Here is a 13034-nt window from a genome sequence, read left to right on the forward strand (position 1 = left end):
CATGGTCAGAGAATATAAGCGGCCATCGCTCCGCTTGCAAAATATGGTCCCGTAAATTGGAAGTTGCATAAATTCTGTCAATGCGGCTGGCAGAATGGCTGGTGACGTGGGTAAAACCGGGCATGTCGCCGTGTTTAAGTTCCCACGTGTCGAGCAGGTTTAAGTCTCTAACAATGTCCAGAAGTTCTATGGAAGTGTTAAAATGCGGCGTTTGGTCTTTGGGTTTTAGTACACAGTGGAAATCACCGGCAAATACGACTTGGCCTGTGCGGGTTGTAAAAAGCGGCACTATCTCTTCCTTAAAAAACTCCGATCTCTGGCGTTTTTTTCCCGTTCCAGAAGGGGCATAAACATTTATGAATCGGGTGTTGTGGATTGTCCCCGCAATACCTCTGCTGTTCGGCAGTCTGTCGACATTGGCTACGGCGATGCCTTCTTTGGTCAAAAGAGCAGTTCCGAGTTCACTGCCACGTCCCGGGTTGATTAATGCATTGTAACCTGTGATACGATCCAGATCAATGTCGGCGACCTCTTGCAACAGCGCAATGTCGACATCAGCTGCATATAAGAAATCCGTAAGATTCCTCAGGTTTGACGTACTGCTGATCTTGTTGATGTTGACCGTGGCAACACGGTATGCCTGTAAGGGTGGCATGAGGGCAGAGGTATGCGTGGCGTTGAGCCGCTCCCTTAGGGATGACGGAGGGGCATCAATTAAAAGAAGTCGGGGTCGGCATCGACCGTCTGAAGAGCAGATTCAGTCTGCCGTTGCTCATGCGATTCCGTTTCCCGCACGTCTGACACTGTTTCTCGGTCTTGTCCCTGTACTCCGGTCATACCGTTGTCGTGAGAGCATTCTTCGACGTCGTCCGCCCAGTTACGCGGATGGTGAGCGTCACGCGGATCTGCACTGCTATCTGGCAGGTGGCCACTTGTACCTTCTGTAGCTACCGACATCATCTTCGCCTGTGACGGGGAGGGTCCGTTGTCGGAGTCAACCTCTGAGCCGTCAGTGCGGGACTTTTTGGATGTCTGGGGAGTTGCAGTGGAAACCTGAGACGTCACGTCGGTCATCTTCTGACGCACCTGATTGGCTTTCTCACGCAGTGGTTGCGCTTTTGTGTCAGCACCCTGTTGCGCGATTCTTCGCTTCTTCTGCTTTTTCGGGGAAGGGCACTTGGAGGTTTGAGCAGTGTTCTCCTGAGTGGCACAGTTCTCGGCCATGGGAAAAACTTCCGCCGCTTGCGGCTGTTCGAAGGCGTTACAGACCTGGCTGCCATCCTGCGTCTCCTTACTTCCCTCCGTAACTTCCTGTAAGGAAGCTCCGAGGGTTTCCGGTACATTACTCGTCTCCATTGGTATGTTCTCCTCGGTGTGATCAGTGTATGCATCGAGGGTGAAATCGACGCTGAGTTCTGGAGCGGTGTTTACACGGGCGGCGGCTACGTAAGTGATCGGTAACGTAGAACTGGGGCCAGGCTGCTCACGCTCGCCAGTCGGGATCTGCGCTACGCGCCTCTGAAGACACTGAGCGCGGACGTGTGCTGTAGAGCCACATCCCGAGCATGTCCGTGGTTGCCCGTCATAAATTACTATGGCCCTGTACCCACTGATAATGATGTAAGATGGAATATGCTTCAGCAATTCGAGTTTCACTTGCCGCACACCGTTTAATACTGGGAATATATGTTGCCCCGACCATTTCTCAGCAACGTTGCTTATTACCGAACCATATTCCCGTAGTTTGGCGTTAATCTGCTCGGCAGTTACTTCGAAGGGCAGTTCAAATATTCTGATGGTTCGCAATCCCAAGCCGGCTTGCGTTAGTCGCACCTCGCCAACGTTTCCGTCTGAATGTTTGAACCTAAGGGAGCCACCACAAGACGCAACAATTTGTTCACATCGTTCAGGCGTCACCAATTTCAAGTAAACGGTACTACTAACGATCGATAAGTGAATGCCAATTAAATCGTCAAGCGTTAATTTCATAACATCTCGCACAAATAGTTCGACCTCAAAGGATTTTGGTCTGGCAAATTTCGGGTCGAATGTCAACTTAAGAGTGTCTTTCCGTTCTGGTTGAGTCATGATTGCATTCGTGTGTTCATTACCGAGGGTAGTGTTATCGCTGTAAGCGCGCACTCACCATGCACAGCGACCGCCGCCGGCAGCGACGAAGTAAACACGACCAGCCGCTCCGTACGTCCGCACCGCACGGCTGCCCGCGAGGGAATGCGCCACTGAGCTAAGAAGGCGGCAGCTTAGCGTTTGTGAGCTATCCCCGAATTGTCACTTCATCATACTGAATCTTGCAGCCCTCGACCAGATATCGGATTTGGCACACAGCTGCTGCAGGGGGTGTCCACATTGCCGTTTTCCAAATCTCTTGACTGTTTCGCCCTTACGATCGACGACGAGCGTCGGGCCACCAGAAGTTTGCGGTCTGCACAATCCTGTCCTAGTGCACAGCTTGTGGGATAGCCACGGAGGCCTTGAATTTGGCTCACTTGTGCTCTGTATATCAACGCAATTCGTATACCTTCTGCAGGAATCTCGCAGAATGGTAGCATCTGCTTGCGCCTCTTCACATGGATAACGTGCATGCACACTGTAGCGAGGCTCGTACACGAATGACATCGCCAAGCATGACATTATACTACAAAATGCATACAAACCACTGTTGTGCCTATGCATTCAGAAAACCTCTGAGGCCAGTAGAATACTTTTCATAGGCTGTAGAACATCCCTTTCATTCAGTGTACTGCCATGTGTTAGATGCTGCTCGAGATAGCTCCGCTCCTTGCAGGAAGGTTAAAAAAATGAATGCCTTCTGTGAGGTTCGAACTCACGACCCCTGGTTTACGAGACCAGTGCTCTACCACTGAGCTAAGAAGGCGGCAGCTTAGCGTTTGTGAGCTATCCCCGAATTGTCACTTCATCATACTGAATCTTGCAGCCCTCGACCAGATATCGGATTTGGCACACAGCTGCTGCAGGGGGTGTCCACATTGCCGTTTTCCAAATCTCTTGACTGTTTCGCCCTTACGATCGACGACGAGCGTCGGGCCACCAGAAGTTTGCGGTCTGCACAATCCTGTCCTAGTGCACAGCTTGTGGGATAGCGTGGCTCGACTGCGAAATGCGCCTTTCGGCTCCTCTCTCTGGCTACAGTATGCTGTTGTCCACAGTGGCACTGGCGTTGCCCATGGGGCTTCATGTAAGGCGACTGCACGTCTCTCGGCCAACAGCGGCCCACTGCAGATCGACACTTAAGAGACACCAAATACAAATCGACATCGAGAGACAGGCCCTGTCATATGGCAGTCGCGACGTATACGCTGAAATTGAATGTAAAGAATACGTCTTTTGTAGTGGGCGTCGCTCTACTGCAGTGCACACATGACGAATAAATAGGAAAAGAGTAGAACGTCTGTGTAGGGCCATGTTTTTACCTACAGTGTCACTTGGCTGAATGTGTATAAGGCTCTGTGGCATCACTCAAACACAGCCAAATTGTCACGCTAGCTGTGTATCTCTAACAAAGTTGACGTATGTCCTCACCTCGGTGCCGGTTAAAACGATTTCGCCCCCGGGTGGGCTCGAACCACCAACCTTTCGGTTAACAGCCGAACGCGCTAGCCGATTGCGCCACGGAGGCCTTGAATTTGGCTCACTTGTGCTCTGTATATCAACGCAATTCGTATACCTTCTGCAGGAATCTCGCAGAATGGTAGCATCTGCTTGCGCCTCTTCACATGGATAACGTGCATGCACACTGTAGCGAGGCTCGTACACGAATACGTGTCTCTCGGCCAACAGCGGCCCACTGCAGATCGACACTTAAGAGACACCAAATACAAATCGACATCGAGAGACAGGCCCTGTCATATGGCAGTCGCGACGTATACGCTGAAATTGAATGTAAAGAATACGTCTTTTGTAGTGGGCGTCGCTCTACTGCAGTGCACACATGACGAATAAATAGGAAAAGAGTAGAACGTCTGTGTAGGGCCATGTTTTTACCTACAGTGTCACTTGGCTGAATGTGTATAAGGCTCTGTGGCATCACTCAAACACAGCCAAATTGTCACGCTAGCTGTGTATCTCTAACAAAGTTGACGTATGTCCTCACCTCGGTGCCGGTTAAAACGATTTCGCCCCCGGGTGGGCTCGAACCACCAACCTTTCGGTTAACAGCCGAACGCGCTAGCCGATTGCGCCACGGAGGCCTTGAATTTGGCTCACTTGTGCTCTGTATATCAACGCAATTCGTATACCTTCTGCAGGAATCTCGCAGAATGGTAGCATCTGCTTGTGCCTCTTCACATGGATAACGTGCATGCACACTGTAGCGAGGCTCGTACACGAATGACATCGCCAAGCATGACATTATACTACAAAATGCATACAAACCACTGTTGTGCCTATGCATTCAGAAAACCTCTGAGGCCAGTAGAATACTTTTCATAGGCTGTAGAACATCCCTTTCATTCAGTGTACTGCCATGTGTTAGATGCTGCTCGAGATAGCTCCGCTCCTTGCAGGAAGGTTAAAAAAATGAATGCCTTCTGTGAGGTTCGAACTCACGACCCCTGGTTTACGAGACCAGTGCTCTACCACTGAGCTAAGAAGGCGGCAGCTTAGCGTTTGTGAGCTATCCCCGAATTGTCACTTCATCATACTGAATCTTGCAGCCCTCGACCAGATATCGGATTTGGCACACAGCTGCTGCAGGGGGTGTCCACATTGCCGTTTTCCAAATCTCTTGACTGTTTCGCCCTTACGATCGACGACGAGCGTCGGGCCACCAGAAGTTTGCGGTCTGCACAATCCTGTCCTAGTGCACAGCTTGTGGGATAGCGTGGCTCGACTGCGAAATGCGCCTTTCGGCTCCTCTCTCTGGCTACAGTATGCTGTTGTCCACAGTGGCACTGGCGTTGCCCATGGGGCTTCATGTAAGGCGACTGCACGTCTCTCGGCCAACAGCGGCCCACTGCAGATCGACACTTAAGAGACACCAAATACAAATCGACATCGAGAGACAGGCCCTGTCATATGGCAGTCGCGACGTATACGCTGAAATTGAATGTAAAGAATACGTCTTTTGTAGTGGGCGTCGCTCTACTGCAGTGCACACATGACGAATAAATAGGAAAAGAGTAGAACGTCTGTGTAGGGCCATGTTTTTACCTACAGTGTCACTTGGCTGAATGTGTATAAGGCTCTGTGGCATCACTCAAACACAGCCAAATTGTCACGCTAGCTGTGTATCTCTAACAAAGTTGACGTATGTCCTCACCTCGGTGCCGGTTAAAACGATTTCGCCCCCGGGTGGGCTCGAACCACCAACCTTTCGGTTAACAGCCGAACGCGCTAGCCGATTGCGCCACGGAGGCCTTGAATTTGGCTCACTTGTGCTCTGTATATCAACGCAATTCGTATACCTTCTGCAGGAATCTCGCAGAATGGTAGCATCTGCTTGCGCCTCTTCACATGGATAACGTGCATGCACACTGTAGCGAGGCTCGTACACGAATGACATCGCCAAGCATGACATTATACTACAAAATGCATACAAACCACTGTTGTGCCTATGCATTCAGAAAACCTCTGAGGCCAGTAGAATACTTTTCATAGGCTGTAGAACATCCCTTTCATTCAGTGTACTGCCATGTGTTAGATGCTGCTCGAGATAGCTCCGCTCCTTGCAGGAAGGTTAAAAAAATGAATGCCTTCTGTGAGGTTCGAACTCACGACCCCTGGTTTACGAGACCAGTGCTCTACCACTGAGCTAAGAAGGCGGCAGCTTAGCGTTTGTGAGCTATCCCCGAATTGTCACTTCATCATACTGAATCTTGCAGCCCTCGACCAGATATCGGATTTGGCACACAGCTGCTGCAGGGGGTGTCCACATTGCCGTTTTCCAAATCTCTTGACTGTTTCGCCCTTACGATCGACGACGAGCGTCGGGCCACCAGAAGTTTGCGGTCTGCACAATCCTGTCCTAGTGCACAGCTTGTGGGATAGCGTGGCTCGATTGCGAAATGCGCCTTTCGGCTCCTCTCTCTGGCTACAGTATGCTGTTGTCCACAGTGGCACTGGCGTTGCCCATGGGGCTTCACGTAAGGCGACTGCACGTCTCTCGGCCAACAGCAGCCCACTGCAGATCGACACTTAAGAGACACCAAATACAAATCGACATCGAGAGACAGGCCCTGTCATATGGCAGTCGCGACGTATACGCTGAAATTGAATGTAAAGAATACGTCTTTTGTAGTGGGCGTCGCTCTACTGCAGTGCACACATGACGAATAAATAGGAAAAGAGTAGAACGTCTGTGTAGGGCCATGTTTTTACCTACAGTGTCACTTGGCTGAATGTGTATAAGGCTCTGTGGCATCACTCAAACACAGCCAAATTGTCACGCTAGCTGTGTATCTCTAACAAAGTTGACGTATGTCCTCACCTCGGTGCCGGTTAAAACGATTTCGCCCCCGGGTGGGCTCGAACCACCAACCTTTCGGTTAACAGCCGAACGCGCTAGCCGATTGCGCCACGGAGGCCTTGAATTTGGCTCACTTGTGCTCTGTATATCAACGCAATTCGTATACCTTCTGCAGGAATCTCGCAGAATGGTAGCATCTGCTTGCGCCTCTTCACATGGATAACGTGCATGCACACTGTAGCGAGGCTCGTACACGAATACGTGTCTCTCGGCCAACAGCGGCCCACTGCAGATCGACACTTAAGAGACACCAAATACAAATCGACATCGAGAGACAGGCCCTGTCATATGGCAGTCGCGACGTATACGCTGAAATTGAATGTAAAGAATACGTCTTTTGTAGTGGGCGTCGTTCTACTGCAGTGCACACATGACGAATAAATAGGAAAAGAGTAGAACGTCTGTGTAGGGCCATGTTTTTACCTACAGTGTCACTTGGCTGAATGTGTATAAGGCTCTGTGGCATCACTCAAACACAGCCAAATTGTCACGCTAGCTGTGTATCTCTAACAAAGTTGACGTATGTCCTCACCTCGGTGCCGGTTAAAACGATTTCGCCCCCGGGTGGGCTCGAACCACCAACCTTTCGGTTAACAGCCGAACGCGCTAGCCGATTGCGCCACGGAGGCCTTGAATTTGGCTCACTTGTGCTCTGTATATCAACGCAATTCGTATACCTTCTGCAGGAATCTCGCAGAATGGTAGCATCTGCTTGCGCCTCTTCACATGGATAACGTGCATGCACACTGTAGCGAGGCTCGTACACGAATACGTGTCTCTCGGCCAACAGCGGCCCACTGCAGATCGACACTTAAGAGACACCAAATACAAATCGACATCGAGAGACAGGCCCTGTCATATGGCAGTCGCGACGTATACGCTGAAATTGAATGTAAAGAATACGTCTTTTGTAGTGGGCGTCGCTCTACTGCAGTGCACACATGACGAATAAATAGGAAAAGAGTAGAACGTCTGTGTAGGGCCATGTTTTTACCTACAGTGTCACTTGGCTGAATGTGTATAAGGCTCTGTGGCATCACTCAAACACAGCCAAATTGTCACGCTAGCTGTGTATCTCTAACAAAGTTGACGTATGTCCTCACCTCGGTGCCGGTTAAAACGATTTCGCCCCCGGGTGGGCTCGAACCACCAACCTTTCGGTTAACAGCCGAACGCGCTAGCCGATTGCGCCACGGAGGCCTTGAATTTGGCTCACTTGTGCTCTGTATATCAACGCAATTCGTATACCTTCTGCAGGAATCTCGCAGAATGGTAGCATCTGCTTGCGCCTCTTCACATGGATAACGTGCATGCACACTGTAGCGAGGCTCGTACACGAATACGTGTCTCTCGGCCAACAGCGGCCCACTGCAGATCGACACTTAAGAGACACCAAATACAAATCGACATCGAGAGACAGGCCCTGTCATATGGCAGTCGCGACGTATACGCTGAAATTGAATGTAAAGAATACGTCTTTTGTAGTGGGCGTCGCTCTACTGCAGTGCACACATGACGAATAAATAGGAAAAGAGTAGAACGTCTGTGTAGGGCCATGTTTTTACCTACAGTGTCACTTGGCTGAATGTGTATAAGGCTCTGTGGCATCACTCAAACACAGCCAAATTGTCACGCTAGCTGTGTATCTCTAACAAAGTTGACGTATGTCCTCACCTCGGTGCCGGTTAAAACGATTTCGCCCCCGGGTGGGCTCGAACCACCAACCTTTCGGTTAACAGCCGAACGCGCTAGCCGATTGCGCCACGGAGGCCTTGAATTTGGTTCACTTGTGCTCTGTATATCAACGCAATTCGTATACCTTCTGCAGGAATCTCGCAGAATGGTAGCATCTGCTTGCGCCTCTTCACATGGATAACGTGCATGCACACTGTAGCGAGGCTCGTACACGAATACGTGTCTCTCGGCCAACAGCGGCCCACTGCAGATCGACACTTAAGAGACACCAAATACAAATCGACATCGAGAGACAGGCCCTGTCATATGGCAGTCGCGACGTATACGCTGAAATTGAATGTAAAGAATACGTCTTTTGTAGTGGGCGTCGTTCTACTGCAGTGCACACATGACGAATAAATAGGAAAAGAGTAGAACGTCTGTGTAGGGCCATGTTTTTACCTACAGTGTCACTTGGCTGAATGTGTATAAGGCTCTGTGGCATCACTCAAACACAGCCAAATTGTCACGCTAGCTGTGTATCTCTAACAAAGTTGACGTATGTCCTCACCTCGGTGCCGGTTAAAACGATTTCGCCCCCGGGTGGGCTCGAACCACCAACCTTTCGGTTAACAGCCGAACGCGCTAGCCGATTGCGCCACGGAGGCCTTGAATTTGGCTCACTTGTGCTCTGTATATCAACGCAATTCGTATACCTTCTGCAGGAATCTCGCAGAATGGTAGCATCTGCTTGCGCCTCTTCACATGGATAACGTGCATGCACACTGTAGCGAGGCTCGTACACGAATACGTGTCTCTCGGCCAACAGCGGCCCACTGCAGATCGACACTTAAGATACACCAAATACAAATCGACATCGAGAGACAGGCCCTGTCATATGGCAGTCGCGACGTATACGCTGAAATTGAATGTAAAGAATACGTCTTTTGTAGTGGGCGTCGCTCTACTGCAGTGCACACATGACGAATAAATAGGAAAAGAGTAGAACGTCTGTGTAGGGCCATGTTTTTACCTACAGTGTCACTTGGCTGAATGTGTATAAGGCTCTGTGGCATCACTCAAACACAGCCAAATTGTCACGCTAGCTGTGTATCTCTAACAAAGTTGACGTATGTCCTCACCTCGGTGCCGGTTAAAACGATTTCGCCCCCGGGTGGGCTCGAACCACCAACCTTTCGGTTAACAGCCGAACGCGCTAGCCGATTGCGCCACGGAGGCCTTGAATTTGGTTCACTTGTGCTCTGTATATCAACGCAATTCGTATACCTTCTGCAGGAATCTCGCAGAATGGTAGCATCTGCTTGCGCCTCTTCACATGGATAACGTGCATGCACACTGTAGCGAGGCTCGTACACGAATACGTGTCTCTCGGCCAACAGCGGCCCACTGCAGATCGACACTTAAGAGACACCAAATACAAATCGACATCGAGAGACAGGCCCTGTCATATGGCAGTCGCGACGTATACGCTGAAATTGAATGTAAAGAATACGTCTTTTGTAGTGGGCGTCGCTCTACTGCAGTGCACACATGACGAATAAATAGGAAAAGAGTAGAACGTCTGTGTAGGGCCATGTTTTTACCTACAGTGTCACTTGGCTGAATGTGTATAAGGCTCTGTGGCATCACTCAAACACAGCCAAATTGTCACGCTAGCTGTGTATCTCTAACAAAGTTGACGTATGTCCTCACCTCGGTGCCGGTTAAAACGATTTCGCCCCCGGGTGGGCTCGAACCACCAACCTTTCGGTTAACAGCCGAACGCGCTAGCCGATTGCGCCACGGAGGCCTTGAATTTGGCTCACTTGTGCTCTGTATATCAATGCAATTCGTATACCTTCTGCAGGAATCTCGCAGAATGGTAGCATCTGCTTGCGCCTCTTCACATGGATAACGTGCATGCACACTGTAGCGAGGCTCGTACACGAATGACATCGCCAAGCATGACATTATACTACAAAATGCATACAAACCACTGTTGTGCCTATGCATTCAGAAAACCTCTGAGGCCAGTAGAATACTTTTCATAGGCTGTAGAACATCCCTTTCATTCAGTGTACTGCCATGTGTTAGATGCTGCTCGAGATAGCTCCGCTCCTTGCAGGAAGGATAAAAAAATGAATGCCTTCTGTGAGGTTCGAACTCACGACCCCTGGTTTACGAGACCAGTGCTCTACCACTGAGCTAAGAAGGCGGCAGCTTAGCGTTTGTGAGCTATCCCCGAATTGTCACTTCATCATACTGAATCTTGCAGCCCTCGACCAGATATCGGATTTGGCACACAGCTGCTGCAGGGGGTGTCCACATTGCCGTTTTCCAAATCTCTTGACTGTTTCGCCCTTACGATCGACGACGAGCGTCGGGCCACCAGAAGTTTGCGGTCTGCACAATCCTGTCCTAGTGCACAGCTTGTGGGATAGCGTGGCTCGACTGCGAAATGCGCCTTTCGGCTCCTCTCTCTGGCTACAGTATGCTGTTGTCCACAGTGGCACTGGCGTTGCCCATGGGGCTTCACGTAAGGCGACTGCACGTCTCTCGGCCAACAGCAGCCCACTGCAGATCGACACTTAAGAGACACCAAATACAAATCGACATCGAGAGACAGGCCCTGTCATATGGCAGTCGCGACGTATACGCTGAAATTGAATGTAAAGAATACGTCTTTTGTAGTGGGCGTCGCTCTACTGCAGTGCACACATGACGAATAAATAGGAAAAGAGTAGAACGTCTGTGTAGGGCCATGTTTTTACCTACAGTGTCACTTGGCTGAATGTGTATAAGGCTCTGTGGCATCACTCAAACACAGCCAAATTGTCACGCTAGCTGTGTATCTCTAACAAAGTTGACGTATGTCCTCACCTCGGTGCCGGTTAAAACGATTTCGCCCCCGGGTGGGCTCGAACCACCAACCTTTCGGTTAACAGCCGAACGCGCTAGCCGATTGCGCCACGGAGGCCTTGAATTTGGCTCACTTGTGCTCTGTATATCAACGCAATTCGTATACCTTCTGCAGGAATCTCGCAGAATGGTAGCATCTGCTTGCGCCTCTTCACATGGATAACGTGCATGCACACTGTAGCGAGGCTCGTACACGAATACGTGTCTCTCGGCCAACAGCGGCCCACTGCAGATCGACACTTAAGAGACACCAAATACAAATCGACATCGAGAGACAGGCCCTGTCATATGGCAGTCGCGACGTATACGCTGAAATTGAATGTAAAGAATACGTCTTTTGTAGTGGGCGTCGCTCTACTGCAGTGCACACATGACGAATAAATAGGAAAAGAGTAGAACGTCTGTGTAGGGCCATGTTTTTACCTACAGTGTCACTTGGCTGAATGTGTATAAGGCTCTGTGGCATCACTCAAACACAGCCAAATTGTCACGCTAGCTGTGTATCTCTAACAAAGTTGACGTATGTCCTCACCTCGGTGCCGGTTAAAACGATTTCGCCCCCAGGTGGGCTCGAACCACCAACCTTTCGGTTAACAGCCGAACGCGCTAGCCGATTGCGCCACGGAGGCCTTGAATTTGGCTCACTTGTGCTCTGTATATCAACGCAATTCGTATACCTTCTGCAGAAATCTCGCAGAATGGTAGCATCTGCTTGCGCCTCTTCACATGGATAACGTGCATGCACACTGTAGCGAGGCTCGTACACGAATACGTGTCTCTCGGCCAACAGCGGCCCACTGCAGATCGACACTTAAGAGACACCAAATACAAATCGACATCGAGAGACAGGCCCTGTCATATGGCAGTCGCGACGTATACGCTGAAATTGAATGTAAAGAATACGTCTTTTGTAGTGGGCGTCGCTCTACTGCAGTGCACACATGACGAATAAATAGGAAAAGAGTAGAACGTCTATGTAGGGCCATGTTTTTACCTACAGTGTCACTTGGCTGAATGTGTATAAGGCTCTGTGGCATCACTCAAACACAGCCAAATTGTCACGCTAGCTGTGTATCTCTAACAAAGTTGACGTATGTCCTCACCTCGGTGCCGGTTAAAACGATTTCGCCCCCGGGTGGGCTCGAACCACCAACCTTTCGGTTAACAGACGAACGCGCTAGCCGATTGCGCCACGGAGGCCTTGAATTTGGCTCACTTGTGCTCTGTATATCAACGCAATTCGTATACCTTCTGCAGGAATCTCGCAGAATGGTAGCATCTGCTTGCGCCTCTTCACATGGATAACGTGCATGCACACTGTAGCGAGGCTCGTACACGAATACGTGTCTCTCGGCCAACAGCGGCCCACTGCAGATCGACACTTAAGAGACACCAAATACAAATCGACATCGAGAGACAGGCCCTGTCATATGGCAGTCGCGACGTATACGCTGAAATTGAATGTAAAGAATACGTCTTTTGTAGTGGGCGTCGCTCTACTGCAGTGCACACATGACGAATAAATAGGAAAAGAGTAGAACGTCTGTGTAGGGCCATGTTTTTACCTACAGTGTCACTTGGCTGAATGTGTATAAGGCTCTGTGGCATCACTCAAACACAGCCAAATTGTCACGCTAGCTGTGTATCTCTAACAAAGTTGACGTATGTCCTCACCTCGGTGCCGGTTAAAACGATTTCGCCCCCGGGTGGGCTCGAACCACCAACCTTTCGGTTAACAGCCGAACGCGCTAGCCGATTGCGCCACGGAGGCCTTGAATTTGGCTCACTTGTGCTCTGTATATCAACGCAATTCGTATACCTTCTGCAGGAATCTCGCAGAATGGTAGCATCTGCTTGCGCCTCTTCACATGGATAACGTGCATGCACACTGTAGCGAGGCTCGTACACGAATGACATCGCCAAGCATGACATTATA

General features: G+C 50.1%; 18 non-coding genes across 18 annotated transcripts; all 18 read right to left on the reverse strand.

Moving 5' to 3' along the window:
• Positions 1-2824: 2824 nt before the first annotated feature.
• Positions 2825-2896, reverse strand: Trnat-cgu (transfer RNA threonine (anticodon CGU)). Its single transcript has one exon. It is a non-coding gene; the product is annotated as a tRNA-Thr (tRNA).
• A 688-nt stretch (positions 2897-3584) lies between these two features.
• On the reverse strand, positions 3585-3658 carry Trnan-guu (transfer RNA asparagine (anticodon GUU)). The gene has a single exon. It is a non-coding gene; the product is annotated as a tRNA-Asn (tRNA).
• Positions 3659-4155: 497 nt separating this feature from the next.
• Positions 4156-4229, reverse strand: Trnan-guu (transfer RNA asparagine (anticodon GUU)). Its single transcript has one exon. It is a non-coding gene; the product is annotated as a tRNA-Asn (tRNA).
• A 333-nt stretch (positions 4230-4562) lies between these two features.
• Positions 4563-4634, reverse strand: Trnat-cgu (transfer RNA threonine (anticodon CGU)). Its single transcript has one exon. It is a non-coding gene; the product is annotated as a tRNA-Thr (tRNA).
• A 688-nt stretch (positions 4635-5322) lies between these two features.
• Trnan-guu (transfer RNA asparagine (anticodon GUU)) lies at positions 5323-5396 on the reverse strand. Its single transcript has one exon. It is a non-coding gene; the product is annotated as a tRNA-Asn (tRNA).
• Positions 5397-5729: 333 nt separating this feature from the next.
• On the reverse strand, positions 5730-5801 carry Trnat-cgu (transfer RNA threonine (anticodon CGU)). Its single transcript has one exon. It is a non-coding gene; the product is annotated as a tRNA-Thr (tRNA).
• Positions 5802-6489: 688 nt separating this feature from the next.
• Trnan-guu (transfer RNA asparagine (anticodon GUU)) lies at positions 6490-6563 on the reverse strand. The gene has a single exon. It is a non-coding gene; the product is annotated as a tRNA-Asn (tRNA).
• A 497-nt stretch (positions 6564-7060) lies between these two features.
• On the reverse strand, positions 7061-7134 carry Trnan-guu (transfer RNA asparagine (anticodon GUU)). The gene has a single exon. It is a non-coding gene; the product is annotated as a tRNA-Asn (tRNA).
• A 497-nt stretch (positions 7135-7631) lies between these two features.
• Trnan-guu (transfer RNA asparagine (anticodon GUU)) lies at positions 7632-7705 on the reverse strand. The gene has a single exon. It is a non-coding gene; the product is annotated as a tRNA-Asn (tRNA).
• Positions 7706-8202: 497 nt separating this feature from the next.
• Trnan-guu (transfer RNA asparagine (anticodon GUU)) lies at positions 8203-8276 on the reverse strand. Its single transcript has one exon. It is a non-coding gene; the product is annotated as a tRNA-Asn (tRNA).
• A 497-nt stretch (positions 8277-8773) lies between these two features.
• Positions 8774-8847, reverse strand: Trnan-guu (transfer RNA asparagine (anticodon GUU)). The gene has a single exon. It is a non-coding gene; the product is annotated as a tRNA-Asn (tRNA).
• A 497-nt stretch (positions 8848-9344) lies between these two features.
• Positions 9345-9418, reverse strand: Trnan-guu (transfer RNA asparagine (anticodon GUU)). Its single transcript has one exon. It is a non-coding gene; the product is annotated as a tRNA-Asn (tRNA).
• Positions 9419-9915: 497 nt separating this feature from the next.
• Positions 9916-9989, reverse strand: Trnan-guu (transfer RNA asparagine (anticodon GUU)). Its single transcript has one exon. It is a non-coding gene; the product is annotated as a tRNA-Asn (tRNA).
• Positions 9990-10322: 333 nt separating this feature from the next.
• Positions 10323-10394, reverse strand: Trnat-cgu (transfer RNA threonine (anticodon CGU)). The gene has a single exon. It is a non-coding gene; the product is annotated as a tRNA-Thr (tRNA).
• A 688-nt stretch (positions 10395-11082) lies between these two features.
• Trnan-guu (transfer RNA asparagine (anticodon GUU)) lies at positions 11083-11156 on the reverse strand. The gene has a single exon. It is a non-coding gene; the product is annotated as a tRNA-Asn (tRNA).
• A 497-nt stretch (positions 11157-11653) lies between these two features.
• On the reverse strand, positions 11654-11727 carry Trnan-guu (transfer RNA asparagine (anticodon GUU)). Its single transcript has one exon. It is a non-coding gene; the product is annotated as a tRNA-Asn (tRNA).
• Positions 11728-12224: 497 nt separating this feature from the next.
• On the reverse strand, positions 12225-12298 carry Trnan-guu (transfer RNA asparagine (anticodon GUU)). Its single transcript has one exon. It is a non-coding gene; the product is annotated as a tRNA-Asn (tRNA).
• Positions 12299-12795: 497 nt separating this feature from the next.
• Trnan-guu (transfer RNA asparagine (anticodon GUU)) lies at positions 12796-12869 on the reverse strand. Its single transcript has one exon. It is a non-coding gene; the product is annotated as a tRNA-Asn (tRNA).
• Between the last annotated feature and the right edge of the window lie 165 nt (positions 12870-13034).

This window comes from Schistocerca nitens, chromosome 6 (assembly GCF_023898315.1).
Source record: "Schistocerca nitens isolate TAMUIC-IGC-003100 chromosome 6, iqSchNite1.1, whole genome shotgun sequence".
In the NCBI taxonomy this organism is placed as follows: domain Eukaryota; kingdom Metazoa; phylum Arthropoda; class Insecta; order Orthoptera; family Acrididae; genus Schistocerca; species Schistocerca nitens.